Raw genomic sequence first — 20,965 nt, forward strand, 5'->3', positions numbered from 1 at the left:
CTTCATCAGAGCATATATTTAGCATTGTTAGCATTTAGCATTTTTTGATTATATATAAGATTGCATATATTAGCACACTGCCCCTTATGTGTATACTGTATATTTACTTCATCAGAGCATATATTTATAATTTTTTGCATTTAGCATTTTTAGACTAGATATATTAGATTCGATATTAGTTATTCAATTATTATATATATTGTAACTATATGTATTGTAGGGCAAATATAACTGAGGGGGCATACATACCCTCATCTTGCACCCAGGTGGGGTATCTCCCGGGCTTTTCTGTGTGGAGTTTGTATGTTCTCCCCGTGCTCAAAAGGGTTTCCCCTCCCAATAAGATAAACCCAATGGAAAAAGATGCAGAACAGATCGCTAACGCTGTTGCGTCCCTGACGAAGATGGACAGGTGCACTTGGATTGGTCCCCAGGCGCGGCCTACGCCACAGCCCATGTCTGCTCCTGGCTTCCCTTGGGGGGAAGGATGACGGGATGGGTCAAGTGCAGAGAGACATTTCATCGGCGACTCAATGCATGTGTCTGTGTGTTCCTGTGTGTCGCCCATCTCGCATGTGTGTGTCAATCTGCATCACAAATAAAGACTTATTATTATTATTATTATTATTATTATTATTATTATTATTATTATTATTATTATTATTATTATTATTATTATTATTATTATTATTATTATTATTATTATTATTATGTATAATATAATATCCTATTATTATTATTTTTCTTTTTTATATAGTTTCTTTTTTATGTTGTATATGTATTATCATAGTAGTACTATCGTAGTAGTAGTATTAGTAGTAGTAGTAGTAGTAGTAGTAGTATAGTAGTAGTAGTAGTAGTAGTAGTAGTAGTAGTAGTAGTAGTAGTAGTAGTAGTAGTAGTAGTAGTAGTAGTAGTAGTAGTAGTAGTAGTAGTAGTAGTAGTACTGTAGTAGTCAGGCCCGGACTGGCCATCGGGAGCACCGGGAGTTTTCCCGGTGGCCTGGCCTGCACAGATAAAAAAAAATGATATACATTTTTTTTTTATTATATATTTTTTTTCTTTCTTTTTTTGCCAGGCCATTGTTTCTAGTTGTGGCGGCGGCGCGGCGTGATAGTTTTTAGATAACCAGGTCGGTGGGGAACAACCAGGATTTCACTGTCTGCGACAGAGTTGGAGAACTATCTGACTCTCTCTCCGTGCTGCCGCTTGTGATTGGTGGAGGAGGGACCAGGCGATACAACTGATTGACCGTGGAGGCGGCGAATGGAATGGCAGATGGCACACTCCCAAAAGGAGTTGTTAAATCTGACATTACAAAAAACAATATGTGGTGGTTATGATTGGGGCTGAAGTTGAATAAACAATTTATGAAAGAGAGAGTCAAAATAATTCCAAGATAATTCAAAGATTACACACCTTTGCCACATTGGCTACAAACATAATCACTGCAAAGTTATCAAAAAAATAAGAATCTGATCAGACACAAGGGTTAAGTTGTTGTTCCCTTTCTAATTTCCTCAAAAACATCTAGTCTAGTTAATGTGATCAATATTATTTGACAATTGATGCTTTTTGTTGGAAATTTCAGTCAGTGAGCTCATACTTTGAGCTCATTTTATAGTTAAAATGATTGAGACAACGCAATCTTCTGTCTTCGTTGTGCATGCATGCGTGTGCTCACCACACGTGATACATGTGTCACTATTCTGGTAGTGGCTACTGTTATTATAGTATTGTAATGAAAGGTCTGTTATTTAATGTTTGTGTAAAGGGCTATTTTAACTGTTGATGGGTAGTGCATCAGTAAAGTGAATATGGTATTGTCCTCTTGCCTTGTTTGAATAGGTGGAGAGAGTGGTTAACTGTATTATAATAGTAAATAGAAAAATATGTTGTGCTCTTGCTTTTTTCTTTTTGAATGTGGAGAGAGTACCATTGCTAGTGCCACAACAGTTTTATTTGAGGTTCATAACAGTACATTGTACTAAGCAATTGTTGGCTCATTAGTTTGTGATTCACATGCACTAAAATTCACCAGAATGCAGGAAATTAAGTCTTTGTAACAAAAAATTTCCGGGTGGGGGACCCCCAGACCCCCCACTTAAAAAGTGGCCTGATTGGGGCTATATTTCGCGCTATATCTCCCGGTATGAATTATTTCCCCAGTCCGGCCCTGGTAGTAGTAGTAGTAGTAGTAGTATTACCATTACCATATTTTTCTGATAGTATTCTATCATCATTCTTCCTCCTCTCTATTCTCATTTCCTCTGCTTTTCCCCATTCTCCAAATATTCTCATTATTTATCTTTAGTCTATTCTATTACCCCCCTGCCGCCCCTCCCCAGGTCTTATGCCTTCCTGCTTTCGTGTATTGACTTTTCATTTAGAGCTTTTCTTCCATTTCACTCCCATGTCTCTGTGTGGAGGGATAGCAGCCTGTCTCTCCTCTACTTCTTACCTCATCGTCTCCTCCTGACTTTGTGTTGTCATATCATACTTGACTATGACTTTAAAATGTATTGATTGATTGATTGATTGATTGATTGATTGATTGATTGAACATTTTATTAACAGATTGCAGAATGGGTACAATACACTGTATTGTACCCATTCTGCAATCTGTTAATACAATTGTATTCAGGGGTTCCCAAAGAGGGGTCATGTCATCACAAACACTGGCATTTAAAGGGTACAAATAAAACAGAATGCAGGAAATGAAGTCTTTGTAACACAACATTTCCTGGTGGGCGACCCCCGGCTTAAAAAGTGGCCTGACTGGGGCTATATTTCGCACTATATTTCCTGGCCTGAATGATTTCCCCAGTCTGGCCCTGGTTAAAAGCCTCCAATGCTTATTAGTGTGTGTGCGTTTGAACGTTTGCATGTTTCAACCATACATTTCCATTAAAAAAATAACAATTGTAAATTTAAATAAAAAAAATTGTATACCTCCTATAATAGTGGGGGTCGCGGCTCTCTGACACTGTTATACATTTTTTATAGAAATATCACAATATAAATGTACACCCGGGAGTTGAAAATGTCGGTAATGTCTGATGTTTGGCAAAGGTACTCCCCCCTGCATCGCTACAGCACTACATGGTCGCTTCTGCCCAGGCAGGGGACATGCAGGTGGCTTTGCTTTGAACTAACGTTACTTATTCAAAGCATGCACGAGCAGAACAGCAGTGACTGACAAGCCTGCGCGTGGGCTGTTTGGTCAACGACCGGCCCAGCGGCCCATTTGGTACTGACTGACACTGGGCCGGCCCAATAATCACATCTCTTACTAAGGCCCTCCCCCACTAGGCTGGGAACAGTGGCCCATTATGCTGGCCCGCCGCCCAATCACATCTCTTAATAAGCCCCCCCCCCCCCCCCCCCCCCCCCTCTCTCACCTGTTTCTCATGGTGTGAGAAGAACAGATGCGGCAAACAGGGAAAAAAATTCGGAGAAATTGCGGGCGGAAAAATACTGAAATCTAGAGGTGGATGCTGAAAAATATAATAAAATCACAGACATGTTTGCTGCAGCTGCAGCTTCAACGTCGTCACCCACAATAATAGTACAGGCGCTGACGACATGTCATTTGCATAAATTAGGAACAGTAGCGGTCCTAGTATGCTTCCTTGTGGAACCCCACAGCTCACTGGGAGGGGGGGGGGGGGATAGGGTACTGTTTACCTCCACCATCAGTTCTCTCCCCTCCAGGCAGGATTGCATCCAGCTCACTGATAAACTATCAAAACCAATTGCTTTTAGCTTGTCAATCAGAATGGAGTGATTGACAGTGTCGAATGCCTTTTGTAGGTCCAGCAAGACCATTCCGCAGTATTTGCCCGCGTCCACCTCTTGTTTGATGTGGTCGTTCAAATAGAGATGGTTCTCTGACAAGAACAAGTTACAGGTTGAAAAAACCCTCAGCTCAGAACTAGGCAAAATCTGCATATGGCTCGCTGATAACAAACTATCATTACACATGGGCAAAACAGAGTCCATTCTCTTCGGTTCAAATAACAATCTCAGCAAGACCGACGGCTTCTAAGTTACAATGGGTGACAATATGGTCACAAGGAAAGAAGATATTACCTACCTGGGTTCCATCCTAGAGGCAAATCTTTCCTGTGACAAAATGGCATCCAATGTAATAAAAAAAGTCAACCAACAAACACGATTCTTGTACCGGATATCCTCACTGGTAAACAAGAATACCCTGAAGACTCTGGCAGGAGCACTCATTCAAGGGTACTATGACTATGCATGCACCTCATGGTACCAAAGCACCTCAAAGGCGCTAAAAACAAAATTACAAACATCTCAAAACAAACTGGTCAGACTACTGCTTGACCTTACTCCTAGAACCCACCTCACCCCTGCCCACTTTGACAACCTAGGATGGCTTAGAGTAGACGACAGAGTACAGCAACTTGCAATGGGCCTGGTCTACAAGATACACTACACGACCAAGGTACCCATGTACATGTCAAAATACTTCCCAAAGGTCAGTGAATACCACGATCACAACACCAGAGGGAGCTCCACAAATCATGTTAAACCCAGATTCGGCTCAAACAAGAGACTAAACACGTTTCGCAATTATGCCACATCAATGTGGAACGCCCTACCCAAAGCTGTAAAGGAATGTGAATCACTACCCACTTTCAAAAACACTCTCAAAAAACACCTACGGGAGACTGCAATTCTAAACTGTCCCCTGTAAATGTCCTAACACAACCCCCCCCAATGTACAGTAAATGACCAAGTATGCTCTTATCAATATTCCAATGTACAGTTTTGCTTGTTCAGTTGTAGAGTGTCCCCCACCCACTCCTCCTACCCAACCTCCCCCCCAACCTCCTCCAATGTACAGTTTCTATGTCAAATGTATATACTCTCTTTTCTGGACTATTTTCGTATCACAAACAGTACTGTATTTGCAAATCTGGTATGTCATAAATGTATAGATGTAGCAGTACTGTCTATCTGTATGTCATGTATGTCATATATGTTATGATGAATTGAAAATGGGGGACCCTGATGTAAACAAGACAAAAGTATTTCTCTGGTCTGCATCCCCTTAACAATTGTATGTATTGAGCTGTACTGTACTGTACCCGTTCTGCAATCTGTTAATACAATTTTCAATCAATTAATCAATCAATCAATCAATCAATCAAGTGTTGTATCTGATAATGATACTATTGTATTGTTGTTATCAAACCAAATGTAGTATTCTTGTTAAGAATGGATGTCCACACATTCGCTCAACGTCTTCTTGACTGAATATTTATTGACCACAAAAATCAATCAATATTAGCTTCTCAAAAACACTTGATGCATCTCAAAAACAATTGTAATGTACAACACTTCAAGTTCTTCTCTGCCAAACTTAGTCTAACAAAAATGTTCACTGGTATTGTCAACACTGTCTTCCGTGATCTTGTTCTGTGTTTACCAGCGTGGATATGCAGTCGTTCTTCATCGATGAGGCTTTGTCCAATCTTCCCCTGCTTTCTCAATCATCCGATCTCACCGTGTCTTGTGGCCCCATATTTATAGCAGGCTTGGGTCCAGCTGATGACATCACAGTTAGTGACGTCATAACAGTTTTTCCTCCAATCCCCAAACAGTTAGTTTTCAGTTTGAAAATGTAGGCGTGGCTTAACGCTACCTGTCCTGCTAAAGACAGTATCTCTTTACAACTAATTTTAAGACTAAAACATTGTTACTATTACAGTTACAACACATGATATATGAATATTAAGGTACTTCTCTCAAAGACACATATTTCAACATAACACATTAACTGTTTTGTCCTAGAGTAAATCACAAAGCTCACATTCACAGGAGTTATTTTCAGTTCAGAGTATCAAAATCTATCTTTAAAACAGAGCTTTTCTAAATAATTATCTTAAATGATACTAATTCAACCAGTTACCATGGATACTCAAACTTAATTAGTTTACACAATTGTCTTGTACTTTAGTAAAAATCACTTGACCTCCCTTCCTGTACTTTTGGCTATAAACCACTCCATGTTTACTATCAAAATGTTTCCCAATTCCCAGGTTAAACACATCATTTCAGTAATACTTGTACTTTAATCTGGTTTAAATTGAATATGGGAAAATACATTTATAATGTCCTAAGTTCTAAGCATTATCTCCTCCTGTGGTCAGGGTTCCAGCAGAAGTTAACTTTTCACACCTCTGAGAGACGCAACTGCAGTCCTGCTTGTATGCAAATTATCTTGTGTCCCTTCCAGGTACACTCACTGCATGTTCTGTTAACTTTGCATTAGTTACAGAATGAGTTATTCTTAAAAGATATATACTTTGTAGACATACCATTTGTGCCTAGGAGCCACATAATACATCAACGTCACACACTTGATAGAAACCTCACACCTACATGAGCAAACCCGGTTTTCTTTGTTCCAACGTCCTTGAAGCTCTTGCAGGTGTGAACTTTAATCACAAGATTCAATAGCCTACTGCTTTCTCGAGCCAGTCGCTAGGTAAGCAATTGTCCTCTTTCGGTGCAGCTGGCCTGTATGTAAATGTGATGCCCCAACTGCCTCCAACCAGCTGCTCACTTGGATCATAGCTCTGGCCAACATTCCTTGGGAATGTAAATCAAAGATTTCTATGTTTTATTCCAAAAATGGAACTTCATCTTTGATTTACACACCCAAGTATAATTATTCAGATGATTATACTACACATGTGTCAGTGGAGTGGGATGTTCTGAAGCCAGATTGGAATTCGTAGATTAGATTTTTTTTCGCGAGGTACTTTTCAACCTGTTCGTATAAAAATTTTTCCATGACTTTCGAGATGGAGGTAAGAATAGAAACAGGAATAGAAATGACATGTGGCTTACATTTAACCCAGCATTAGCCTCCCCAAAATCCACAAGTAGAGGATATTGCGTTTTGTTGAGTCGGTCTTAGTCAACCAACAACTGCTAACGGGTTGGACCCTTTAGCTTGGCTAGTTAGTGTGGTCGCCTTTGGATCCTATGGTCCCAGGTTCAAATCCACGTGGTTACACCAATATTGTACACATTGGGTCTCATTCCCGAAATTTTTTCAAATAGTTCTTCTGGAAGACTTATCTTGGAACCACTGAGACAGAATCAATGACAAGTTCACTCTGAGTACTGAACGTGCTGGTATTATGTCTTAAGTGGCTGAAACTATCGCACCTGTGACAAGATCTGGTACCTGCTTGGCGAATGGCATTCTGTCTTAAACTGAAACGCGCGTTCCTGTCTAAGTCATTTGCATACAAACCACGCCCCCGACACTCCTTATAAGGCAGTCAATGGGCAATGTGCAAATTCTGGCTGAAATGTCAAAGCGAGGCTCTGACACGGGAGGAAGCGCACCTGCCGCGAAGCAACGGCGAAAGATTTTCACAAATGCTGAAATAGAGGTGGGGAACCCTTGTAAACAAGACAAACGTATTTCTCTGGTCTGCATCCCCTTAACAATTGTGTGTATTGAGCTGTACTGTATTGTAAATTCTGCAATCTGTTAATAAAGTTTTCATTCATTAATTCAGGTACTGTTATCGGGAGTGGAGACATATAAGGGGGTGCTTATAAGCTCCGGTTACAGGGGCACCCACAAACGGGAGGTATGTATTGAGCTGTACTGTACTGTACCCATTCTGCAATCTGTTAATAAACCTTTCAATCAATCAATCAGGCATGGGCATAAATCACCGGAGAGGTGGACGCCGTATCCGGCGAGGGGCGCATAGCCACCGAGGTGAAGAAGAAATGGGTCGACATAAAGTCGTTCTCCAATCACCGGATCGCAAAGCACACGAGAGACATGCTGGCAACTGGAGGAGGACCAGCAGGCCCGGGCCTGTCCGAACTGGACCTGCGTGTCCAGGCCATTATAGGCAGCACGACGATCGCGGGTGTAGACGGTGCCGACAGGAATGAGACGACGCGCGGGGCTTGGCACGTCTCCTCTTCTCAGCAGCCAGCATGTCTCCCGTCCCCGAAGACTCCGATATCGACACGGACGGTAGGCGTCCCTCCCACAACAGGTGCATCCCAATAAATTAGAACAGGGAATATATTGATTGCCTCCATGCACAGTAAATATTGCAGTGTCAAATGAAGCGAGTGTTAACACTTTACTCTATTTAGAGTTAATTTAACATTAATTGTAGTTGGGAACAAATACGCAAGATGTACTGTGTGCCGCGCTGCATGGATTCATGCAAATCAAGTATTGAGATGCACCTGTATAATATCTAATTGAAACATGTGCAATCATTGCGTCAAGCATTGCATGATCGCAACCCCCACGTCAATCACAATTAATCACCCCAATTCATTCCCAGATGCAACTGACTCCGAGGCGGACCTGCCCCCCCCGGAGCTGTCCCTCCCGTCCACCAGTGCTGCCCCATCCACCAGTGCCCCCCCCCCCCGTCCCCCAGGGGTCTACCCAGCCATGGAGCTCACATGGGCGAGTCGATGCTGGTGGAGCAGGAGCGGCAAAATAGCGTCCTGAAGCGGCTTGCTGCCGGCCAGGAGTGGGCCGCTGCCGGCCAGGACCGGACCGCTGCCAGCCTGGAGCAGACCGCTGCCAGCCTGGAGCGGGTCGCTGCCAGCCTGGAGCGGGCCACTGCCAGCCAGGACCGGACCGCTGCCAGCCTGGAGCAGACCGCTGCCAGCCAGGACCGGACCGCTGCCAGCCTGGAGCGGGCCGCTTCCAGCCTGGAGTGCCTCGCCATCATCGGTGAGTGGGTCGCTACCACCATGGAGCGGGTTGCGGCAGCGAAAGACCAACAATTGCCCTCTGAATAAACATCCCTGACACCCTTTGAGTATTACTGAGTGATGTGTTTAGTTATTGGTATACATTGTAAACTGCATCAAATAATGACAGAAGCAAGCAAGTCGAATTCAGGTCCAGATTTTATTCACCTATAAATATAGGAATTAACTGCACGCATGTGACGCAGCAGGCCATGATAATCATACACACCTGGAAAGAATAAATAAGCCACAATAAATGACATGCAACATATGATTGTATTGGGCTGAGGTGGGCACCCATACATGTTTTAACACGGCACGGCCAAAACAATTTATCAGCTGTTGCCTTCATACACACCTTATCCGGCTTGTACAGCAGCTTGCCACCTGCTGCATCCAAACACATCCAGCGTCTCTTTATTGACCCAATTGTGCGCTCCACGGTGGACCGGGTGTGCGCATGGCGCTCGTTATACGCCGCCTCCTGCGCGGTGTGAGGGTTGGCAACTGGGGTCATCAGCCATGGGGCTAGTGCATATCCACGGTCTCCTAATAAAACAAGTCATTAGAGGAATAGAAGCCTATACTGTTGCAAGAACAATTCTATATGCACAGATACTTACCAATTAGCCATGCGTCTCCTGCGTCTCCTTGTTCGAGGAGCATACCCATTTCGCTGTTCTGGAGGATGTACGAGTCGTGCGCACCTCCTGGGAAACGGGCGACGACGGTCAACAGCTGGTTGTTGGCGTCGCAGATGACCTAATAATAAATAATAATTATAAATTCTATTTGAAGAGAGAAGCTATATAAAAGAAAGGGTAGATATAAATATGTAGTAACACAGGAAAAAAGGAAAACAAGTAAGATAAGAAAAGGAAGCAAGGTGCTGTCCAATTGGATGAAGTGGTAACAAGAGAGTTAACAAAAAACAAAAACTAGAAACATACCTGTACATTGATAGAATGGTACTGCTTCCGATTAAGGTATGGGAACGGGTCTGGGGAGGGTGCCAGGATGCGCACGTGGGTGCAGTCAATAGCGCTGATGATGTTTGGCAGCCCAGCAATGGCATGGAATGCCGTCTTCACTGGGATCTGCTCTTGGGCGGAAAAGGGGAATCTGATATACTGTGTGGTCAACTCCACGATGCCAGCCAAGACACGTGGGATGCAGCGGCTGATGGAGGTCTGGGATATGCCCACCCTGTCTCCTAGCTCCCTCTGGAATGTTCCAGTTGCTAAGAAGCCCAGGGTGGACAGTACCTGCACGTGCAGGGTTGGAGCGTCTGGTCTGGCTCCTCAGTGGTGGCTCCAGCATCTCGGACAGCTCCATTAGCACAGGTCTTGGCAGCCTGAAGCGTCCCAGCAGGTACGCGTCACTCTCGGCGAAGAGATCAGCGTGGTCCCTGTACTGGCGCTCCCTCCTCATTGCGCATTCGTATCGAGCGTGATTATGCTGGACGTTACCCATAATTGTGTGTGTGAGCCTTGGGTGCAGAGTTGACCATTTAAGCATAGCGCGATTAATCACTGTTAATTGGATGCCAGGGTTCAATGTACCTGATTGCTGTTCAAGTGCACCTGCAAGGTCAGGTTTATTTGTCACACGCAACATCGTACCGGTAAGATGAGCAGTGGAATGTTTATCCACTGGCTCTTATAATGTATACAATAAGCAAATGTCCCAAACTATAAATAAGAACAACAATAAAATGATAACAGAATTATGTGGCTGATGTATTTATTTATTCCGAGTCATTTGCAGTGTGTGTAGTGCTATTATTTATTTTTCCGACATCAAATAACGTAATTTCTTATTGTACAAATATTGTCATATTTATTTTAATTATGATTAAGTAATTCATTCCAAGGAGGCCTGTAGCGTTGACGTGAAGGAATCGCTATGAGAACACAGTCTGTCAAGTTAATACAATTTTTAATTGTCAATCAATCATAAGACTGCTCCTCAGCACTCTTAAATCTGCTCTCAGCCACGATCAAATCTGATCTCAGCCACGATCAAATCTGATCTCAGGAAAATTTGGGGACTGTCTTAAATGGGCCGAAATCTGGCTAAGACGAAATTTTTGGTCGTAAATTGAGAATGAGACCCATTGATCACTAACTAAAGTGTAGGGGCCTTTGTTGTTTACATTTTATAACTATGCAAATATAGGTATGAAAATGTTGATTGATAGATTTTCAATGACAGACATTTTTACATTGATAATCATCTGTTTTACAAGTCAGTTTAGCAAAAGAAAATATTTTGGCTTAATATGTGTGTTCTTTTTTTATATATATTTTTTATATGCACATCCAAGATAAATCTAAGCTACTAAGACGGCAAGCAAAGTCATTGCATTTGATCTGATACTGTATATCAGAAGCACATCCTCAATGACCCAGCTGATCGTGTTTACTTGAGACTCCAACTAAGGGGGGGTTTGAGGTCGGTATCGTTTATTTTTATCATTGCATGTATTGTTGTTTCAAGTTTCTTTATTAGTCGTCATACAGAAATACAGAATACTTTTGCATGAAATGCTTCTTTCTGTTTTGCTCCTGAGAGTGTGCTAGATAAAATAACAAGATAGTGTAAAATAGTATAATATAAGTATAAAATAGAAAGTCAAGTACATAAACAAGTGTAAACAAAACAAAAATTTTCAATATACATATATACAGTATTATGTACAGTCTATACTTCTGTGTAGAATGGTGAGGTATAGCTTAGCTTGTGGTGCCACCTTGTGGTGGTGAGGTGCAATGAGGTGCATGGGATTGATGCCAATAAATATAAAGTGTGTTAGTGTCTAAAGTGGGTGCTACAGTGTGTTGTTTATTTAAAGTTAGTGTGTGCCTGTGGATGTGTGTGTTGTGGGTGTATTTGATGTTCTGTTATTGTTCATTGTTCATTGAGCATCCTGATGGCCTGGGGATAGAAGCTCCTACTGAGTCTCTCTGTGCTTGCCATGAGACTCCGGTATCGCTTGCCTGACCGCAGCAGTTCAAAGAGGCAGTTGTTTGGGTGGCTGGGGTCTTTGATTATTCTCTTAGCCTTACCCATACAGCACTTGCTGTAAATGTCTTGGAGAGTGGGAAGCCCCCCTCCAATTGTGCGTTCGGCTGAACGGGCCACTCTCTGTAGTCTGCTACAGTCTTGTGCAGTGCTATTCCCAAACCAGGAGGTGATATTGCCAGTCAGGATGCTCTCTATTGTGCATGAGTAGAAGTTCTTGAGGATCTTCTGACTCACGTTGAACTTCCTTAGGATATGTGGACTCCGAGGTACTTAAAATCTCTCAACTGGTGCTCCGTCGATGCTGAGGGGGCTGTAGTCCCTGACCCCCGATCTTCTAAAGTCCACAATCATCTCCTTTGTTTTGCTGACGTTCAGGGAGAGGCTGTTCTCTTGACACCATCCCGCTAGAACCTTTACCTCTTCCAGGTAGGCCCTCTCGTTGTTTGCAGAGATCAGGCCTACCACAACTGTGTCATCAGCAAATTTGATGATTGTGGTGTTGTTCCGCTGTGCCACACAGTCATGTGTGTACAGGGAATAGAGGAGGGGACTCAGAACACAGCCCTGGGGGGCCCCTATGTTGAGAGTGATGGATGAGGAGGTGCAGTTGCCTGCTCTCACCACCTGGGGTCTGCCCGTCAGGAAGTCCAAGACCCACTGGCAGAGGTCATAGTTCAAGCCCAGGTCCCTGAGCTTGGCTATTCAGATTCACAATCAGATACAGACAACTTTATTGATCCCGCGTGGGGCAATTCATATTTGCAGCTTCACACGCAACAAGCAACAAAAACAACAAACAACAAAACAAAACATCTCAACGACAGCACGGCAAAAACAACACTCCATGTGATACACAATCCAGCAAAGTAAAAGTAAAAACAGACAACCAAGTGCAAAATGCTACTTAAAATGACTACTGTCTGTGTTAAGCCTTAAGGTCCCCCTATAGGGGACTTTTCATATCATTGAATTGAAAGCCACACTCATTGGCTACAACCCTGTGCAAAGATTTTCGAGATTGCCAAATGATTGACGGAGCTAGAGCCCCGGGAGTCGGGTGGTAATGTGTACTTTTGCGTACTTTGGGGCACGCCTCACATATCGGCATATAACTCGAGAACCCCTGAACGGATTTTGTCAACTGAAAGGGCAATCGATACGGCTTTAATTATATCTATATAATGTATTAAAAGAAATTCACACCGAGCCACTAGAGGTCGGCAAAGAATCGTCCACATGTGCATCCTTGGATGTTAAGAGGTCAATGTTTTTAAATTAAAAAAAAATTGTAGCCAAGAGTAAAGACCATAACCCTATCAAAAACAGTAGTCAAAGTGTATATTTTCATTTTTACCGATGTTTTATACGATTTATCGGAAGTACAAATGTCATGTACGAAGGTCTAAGGACCACACAGAATAACACTGGAGCTGGCTGCCCATGAGCAAAAGCAGCCTCTCTCAGTAAATGCTTTCAAAACAATGTCCCAGGTAGGTAAAAAAGACACAACACAAGACGTTTTCCAAATAGTAAATCATGTATTTAATGGAGGGAGGGATTTAAACCTCCTCCATTGTGCACAGGGGAAAAGGTAGGGGAGGACAAACAAGATATACATATAATACAAACAACACTTAACAACTAACACAACCACGTGCCCCTCCTAGGACACCACAGCTATGGGGATCAATCCACACTCATGTGATCAACAAAGGCAACCTCATACACGGTGATCACTGGGAAGTGACACAATGAGGCGCCCCGACGTGTGTGTGCTGTCAGCTACTTGTGCACCCATCCCTCTCGATGTGATTGCCATCAGCTGTCACTCATTAGGCAATCAGCACCCTTCAGTGTAGGGACGGGCAGCACCTGACAGGAAGAGAAGAAGAGATATCATTAGCTCTCATGTTCACACACACACACACACATACAAATGATACTAATCTGATGTTCACATGGTCTTCCAAATACAGTAATAATGATAATGACCAACCCACGTACGTCACACCTCCCCCATAAGAGCGAACCCGCAGGGTTAGCAAAACCTTATCACTTATTATCAACCAACATCCGATTAGCACCAACAGAACAGAAATAAATAAACAACACCCTCCCAATACCACATGCATCAGCCGTCAGAACGGGGCCGGTGCATTCCTCCTACCGAGGCCATAACGGGAACAAGACAGGCACGCCATTACGTTCACCCTCCTGTAGCACAAAAAGAACGGAGAGACACATTAGCCATGGGAGTTAGAAGGCAAGGAGAGTCCCAGGGACCATGGCCAATTGAAGCTAGCCCCCTTTTTTTTATTTGTTTTTGTCAGGGCACATAGCCACTCTCCCCACCACTTACCGGGGTGCGCACTCCCAACATCAGCACTATGCGTCCTGCAAGGCACAATAGAACACACCCCAGCATGTGAAGCAACAACCCCGTCACATCCCAACTCCGACGAGACGCGGGCAGAACCTTTCACTAGCCTATTCACATGACACCAGCGTATCCTCCTCCGCCGCCCGGGCGTATGCAACATATACTTAGTGGCAGACACCTTCCCTTTTACCACATAAGGTCCTGAGAACCGGGAGGTGAGCACAGTACTAGGCGTGGGCAGCACAATAAACACCTCATCCCCCGCCTCAAAATGCTGCGCCACCGCCAATTTGCAAAACTCACCACAGACAGAGTCACCCAACGCTAGACCTTGGTCACGCTTCCGCTCCTGTGCCTTAGGGACAGCACAAATAGAAGGGACATTGGGGTGATTATCAATCAATGCATCACACAATGAGTCAGCAAATGGAGCGTCTCCAACCTCCAACACAGGGACGACCTTACCCCCAGCGATATCATTCCCCATGACGAAATCCACGCCCTTTACGGGAAAACATGGGCGAACCGCGACCGGAAAACAACCTGTGATCAGTACAGACTGTACATGCACCTTATGCAACGGCACGCGCACACACCCCATGTCAATACCTCTCACCAATTCACTCGACTGACAGGAGTCCACATCCAATGGCAATACATCAGCCAGGATGAACGGCTCCTGTATCACGGAGTATTCTCACCTGTTGGTAGTCCCCAACTTTACCCGACAGGGACACATAACCATCAAACAAAAAGGGTTCAAAAGAGCTATGCTGGTCAGGACATGACACCGTACCAATCAACCCCACCCCTTTTGGTTCCTGGGCTGACTCCCTGGTCTCCTGTCGATCCCTTAGCGCATGACAGTCCTTCACAAAATGCCCTTCTTTCTTACAATAATGACACACCAAGGTGGCCTTTTCAGACGGCGGTGAGCGTGGTCGGAATGCTTGCTCGTCACCCAAGGCATTTCGAGACGGCGGTGAGCGAGGTCGGAATGCTTGCCCGTCACCTCCCCGATACGGCGTCTCAGAAGGAGAAAATGCGCCCCCTCCTACATACACATCATTTCGTACCGCAATATTTTTGTGGATCAATGCTAACTTGTCACACAAAACTGCAGCTTCCTGGAGGGTAGAAACCTCTCGCTCGTTTTCCTCCAAATACACTACCATGCGTTCGGGCACACATTTTTTAAATTGTTCAATGAGGATTAACTCGCTCAAAGCCTCGACCCCATCCACATTACATGCTTCACACCAACGAGTAAACATCGTCCGTTGGTCACGGGAAAATGCCACATGTGTTTGAGAGGGAGCTTTACTTAGTGCCCTAAATCATTGCCTATACGCTTCCGGCACCAGTTCATATACGCGCAAGACAGCACTCTTCACTTTCTCATATACAACGCTGTCCTCATTCGATAATGACTGGCATGCCTCCTGAGCCCTACCCGTGAGTCTATATCGCAATAATAGTGCCCACTGGTCCTTCGGCCACTGCAAAGCCCACGCTATTTGCTCAAAAGTAGAAAAATATGATTCCACCTCAGACTCCCGAAAAAGGGGAACCACAGAAATATGCTGCCCAATATTAAAAGTGCCCTGGTAACCTTCAGATGAGGGAGAGGAAGAGCCACCACTCTCCAATTCCATCCTCCTTATTGTCACCTGGAGCACTCTATCCTTCTCCTCTTTTTCCCCCTGGAGCACTCTCTCTTCCCTTCTCTCTCTTTCCAGACTGTCTCTCTCCTCCTTTCTTTCCAGCCTGTCTCTCTCCTCTTTTCTTTCCTCCCTGTCTCTCTCCTCTTTTCTTTCCTCCCTGTCTCTCTCCTCCTTTCTCTCTTCCCTGTCTCGCATAGCAGCTCTCTCCTCTGAAACAGAGGCACGTCCTGAGTGTACAGAATTATCACTGTCAATCTCCTCAGCCTTGGCACTGCTACCCCTCCGTTCCTGTATAGCACCACCGGTTCCCTCACTAGACTCACCAGACGCCTCACCATGCGTGACGTCCTCCGAGTCATTTCCCTCAGCTATGGGCGAACTGAATATTTCCTTATCTACTAACCCAGCGAGCACAATTGCTTTTACCTCCTCTTTACTCTTTGAACTTTGGACCGTAATGCCATAATGCTTGGCGACACCACACAATTCAGCTTTCGTGCAGACATCAATTTGATCCCTCGTCGGATCCGTCAAAAAAAAATCCAATGTAAAAGCCGTCCCAGCCATAGCCCTTACAGAATATGACTATGCCACAAATAACCTACGTATATTTACCCTGTGCTCCCGTAGCAACCCGTGTTACCAGCAAACGAAATAACGAATATCAGGTACCAGGAAATAGCCACTCACCTACTCCACAATATCCGTGCGTAACACATTTAATCGCCACATTCCGCAGTATACCATTCAACCAATCTGATTTAATGCCCACATCTACCATTCATGAAAACAATAAACGTTGGTCTAACCATCTAACTAGGATCACCTACGTCACTCTAGCATACCCCAGCTAAACTACTCCCCTGACGGGATGAGGTCTACACATATCTTCAGTCACTTACCAATTTCATTGCGCGCTCCACCGGAATTACGACGCGTGCCCCCCACCCGCTAACCAAGTAGGCGATCCCCCTGTTACCTATGTGGCAGAAAAAACAGATTAGTTCAAGAGCATCACATACAACAACGGTTTACATCAATCAAACTGTGTAGCACGGACAATGGAAACACACTAACTTACCAATGAGAAAACGCTATCTTATTTTATCTGACATGCTCCAATCGACAAGTCACCATGTTATATAACCAACAAGGAACCATACAATTGCGCAAACTAACGAGCCCCCATGTCATGTACGAAGGTCTAAGGACCACACAGAATAACACTGGAGCTGGCTGCCCATGAGCAAAAGCAGCCTCTCTCAGTAAATGCTTTCAAAACAATGTCCCAGGTAGGTAAAAAAGACACAACACAAGACGTTTTCCAAATAGTAAATCATGTATTTAATGGAGGGAGGGATTTAAACCTCCTCCATTGTGCACAGGGGTAAAGGTAGGGGAGGACAAACAAGATATACATATAATACAAACAACACTTAACAACTAACACAACCACGTGCCCCTCCTAGGACACCACAGCTATGGGGATCAATCCACACTCATGTGATCAACAAAGGCAACCTCATACACGGTGATCACTGGGAAGTGACACAATGAGGCGCCCCGACGTGTGTGTGCTGTCAGCTACTTGTGCACCCCTCCCTCTCGATGTGATTGCCATCAGCTGTCACTCATTAGGCAATCAGCACCCTTCAGTGTAGGGACGGGCAGCACCTGACAGGAAGAGAAGAAGAGATATCATTAGCTCTCATGTTCACACACACACACACACACATACAAATGATACTAATCTGATGTTCACATGGTCTTCCAAATACAGTAAGTTGATGATGATGGCGCCGCCCCGTTCGGCTGCCTCTCTGTTAGCTCCGTCGAGACTGTGTTTACTTTTGTTAATATTTATAGTTTTTAGAGTTTTGTGCGTACCAACTGTTGGTGCATTTAATGTATATGACCGTCAGTCACTCATAGACATTGGATTACGGGAAACTTACCAACTGGATTACTCGCTGGATCAACTTTCCGAACCACATCAATGGCCGGAAGAAATCCTCCGGAGACTAGGACCAGATCCTTTGTTCCTAGACCCCAGGAAAAGACGTAGAGGAAAAAGGGCTGGGATCCGAAACAGGCTGAGATCCAGACGACACCGTACACCACTTCCCAGTATATTGCTAGCCAATGTACAATCAATAGACAATAAACTGGATGACATCCGAGCAAGGATTCAATATCAAAGAGACGTTAGGGACTGCAATGTCCTTTGCTTCACCGAAACATGGCTAACACCGGAGGTTCCAGATCACGCGATTCAACCAGCGGATCACTTCTTTATCCATAGGAAGGATCGGACACAATCAGAGTCCGGTAAACAACGTGGTGGAGGTATTGCCTTCATGTTTAACAAAAATTGGAGTGATCCAACGAATGTGAAGGAATTATCCAACCACTGCTCCCCAGAACTGGAATATATAACCATCAAGTGTCGTCCTTTCTTCCTCCCGAGGGAGTTAACGGCGATCGTCCTGGTCGGAGTGTATATTCCACCGCAAGCCAACAACAACGCCGCGCTCTCCAGACTACACGACGAGGTAAATAATATACAAGCGACGAACGTTAACGCCGCCATTTTAGTACTGGGAGATTTCAATAGCGCCAATCTGAGAAAGGTATTGCCTGATTTCTACCAGCATGTGACTTGCAACACCAGAGGCGGTAACATCCTAGATCACTGTTACACGCAATTTAAAGGTGGCTACAAGGCTCATTCTGATAGTGGCTTTGGCAAGTCAGATCACGCATCCATTTTCCTTACACCAAAGTACAGACAAAGAATTAAAAGTACTCCCGTAGTCTCGCGAGAGGTGCAGAAATGGGATGTGACGTCAGAGGATACGATCCGGTCAGTGTTCCACAACACAGACTGGATTGTATTCCGCGACACAGATAACATTAATGCCTACACGGAGACAGTGCTGGACTATGTCTGTACTAGGGTGAAAGAAACAATCCCCACTACCAAAATGAAAGTTTACCCAAATCAAAAACCCTGGGTAGACAAATCCGTCCGTGAAGCTCTGAGAGAGCGCACCAAAGCATACAATGACGGCCTAGTGGCAGGCAACATGAATGACCACAAGGTGGCGCAACACAACGTAAGGAGGACAGTGTCAGAGGCCAAACGGCGCTACAGGGATAAAATTGAACTCCAGTTTGAACAAGCTGACTCTAGAGCTATGTGGCAGGGGCTCAAAACGATGACAGACTACAAAGGCGCCTCCCTCAAACTGAACAGTGACATCTCCTTAGCAAACGACCTCAATACCTTCTATGCGAGGTTTGATGCTGGTAATAACAACACCAGCTCACAAGCCTCGGCAATGGGGGGGGGGGGGTCGGCTGCTGATGGAGGCGCAGTGTTCAGGGTAACAGAGCATGAGGTGAGGCGGACCTTTAAAAAAGTGAATATCAGGAAGGCAGCAGGTCCGGACGGCATCCCCGGCCGCGTCCTAAAAGTCTGTGCCGACCAACTGGCCCCAGTATTCACTGACATATTTAACCTGTCCTTAGAACAGGCTGTCATCCCCACCTGCCTGAAGAAGTCCACTATTATCCCTGTACCCAAAAAATCCAAGCCTGCTTGCCTCAACGACTACCGCCCTGTAGCTCTCACCTCCATAGCCATGAAGTGCTTTGAGAAGCTAGTAAAGGGCTACATCTGCTCCTCCCTCCCCATCAACATGGACCCCCTGCAATTTGCATACCGCCCCAACAGGTCCACGGAGGACGCCATATCCCATGTGCTGCACACAGCAGCATCACACCTGGACAAGAGGCAGGGGAACTATGTGAGAATGCTATTCATCGACTACAGCTCGGCATTCAATACCATAGTCCCCTCCATACTCATAGCCAAGCTCAGGGACCTGGGCTTGGGCTATGACCTCTGCCAGTGGGTCTTGGACTTCCTGACTGGCAGACCCCAGGTGGTGAGAGCAGGCAACTGCACCTCCTCATCCATCACCCTCAACATAGGGGCCCCCCAGGGCTGTGTTCTGAGTCCCCTCCTCTACTCCCTGTACACACACGACTGTGTGGCTCAGCGGAGTAGCAATACAATCGTCAAATTTGCTGACGACACAGTGGTGGTGGGCCTGATCTCTGCCAACGACGAGAGGGCCTACCTGGAAGAGGTCAAGGTCCTGGCGGGATGGTGCCAGGAAAACAGCCTCTCCCTGAACGTCAGCAAAACAAAGGAGATGATTGTGGACTTCAGGAGGTCGGGGGTCAAGGACTACAGCCCCCTCAGCATCGACGGGGCACCGGTTGAGAGAGTCAACAGCTTCAAGTACCTCGGAGCCCACATATCCGAGGACTTGAAATGGACCATACACATTAACAGTGTGGTGAAGAAGGCACGACAACGCCTCTACTTCCTCAGGCGCCTAAGGAAGTTCCAAGTCAGCCAGAAGATCCTTAAGAACTTCTACTCATGTACAATAGAGAGCATCTTGACCGGCAACATCACCTCCTGGTTTGGGAATAGCACTGCAAAAGACCAAAGCAGACTACAAAGAGTGACACGTTCAGCCGAACGCACAATTGGAGGGGGGCTCCCCACCCTCCAGAACATTTACAACAAGCGTTGCAAGGGGAAGGCTAAGAGAATTATTAAGGACTCGAGCCACCCGAACAACTGCCTCTTTGAACTGCTGCCGTCAGGCAAGCGACACAGGAGTCTCAAGGCGAGCACAGAAAGACTCAGAAGTAGCTTCTATCCCCAGGCCATCAGGCTGCTAAACGAACAATGAATGAACACTACACAACAACAACCACCAAACACACATAGCACACACATCCACACGCACACACTCACTTTAAACAAACACACTGTAGCACCCACTACACACACTTTATAGCACACACCCACTTTAAACAAACACACTGTAGCACCCACTCCCCACACTTTATATTTATGGATGAAGGATTGCACTACAACTCGTACACCTTACTGTAAATTGTACCTAAAATTGTACCTCATCCCATTTCTGCTTTGCACTAGATAGTACTGTACATTAGTACACTGCATAGTATTGTGTATTGTATATTATATGGTAACTCAGAACATTGTACATATGTCTATACC

This window comes from Notolepis coatsorum (genome assembly GCF_963971535.1).
Source record: "Notolepis coatsorum genome assembly, chromosome: 20".
Taxonomy (NCBI): Eukaryota; Metazoa; Chordata; class Actinopteri; order Aulopiformes; family Paralepididae; genus Notolepis; species Notolepis coatsorum.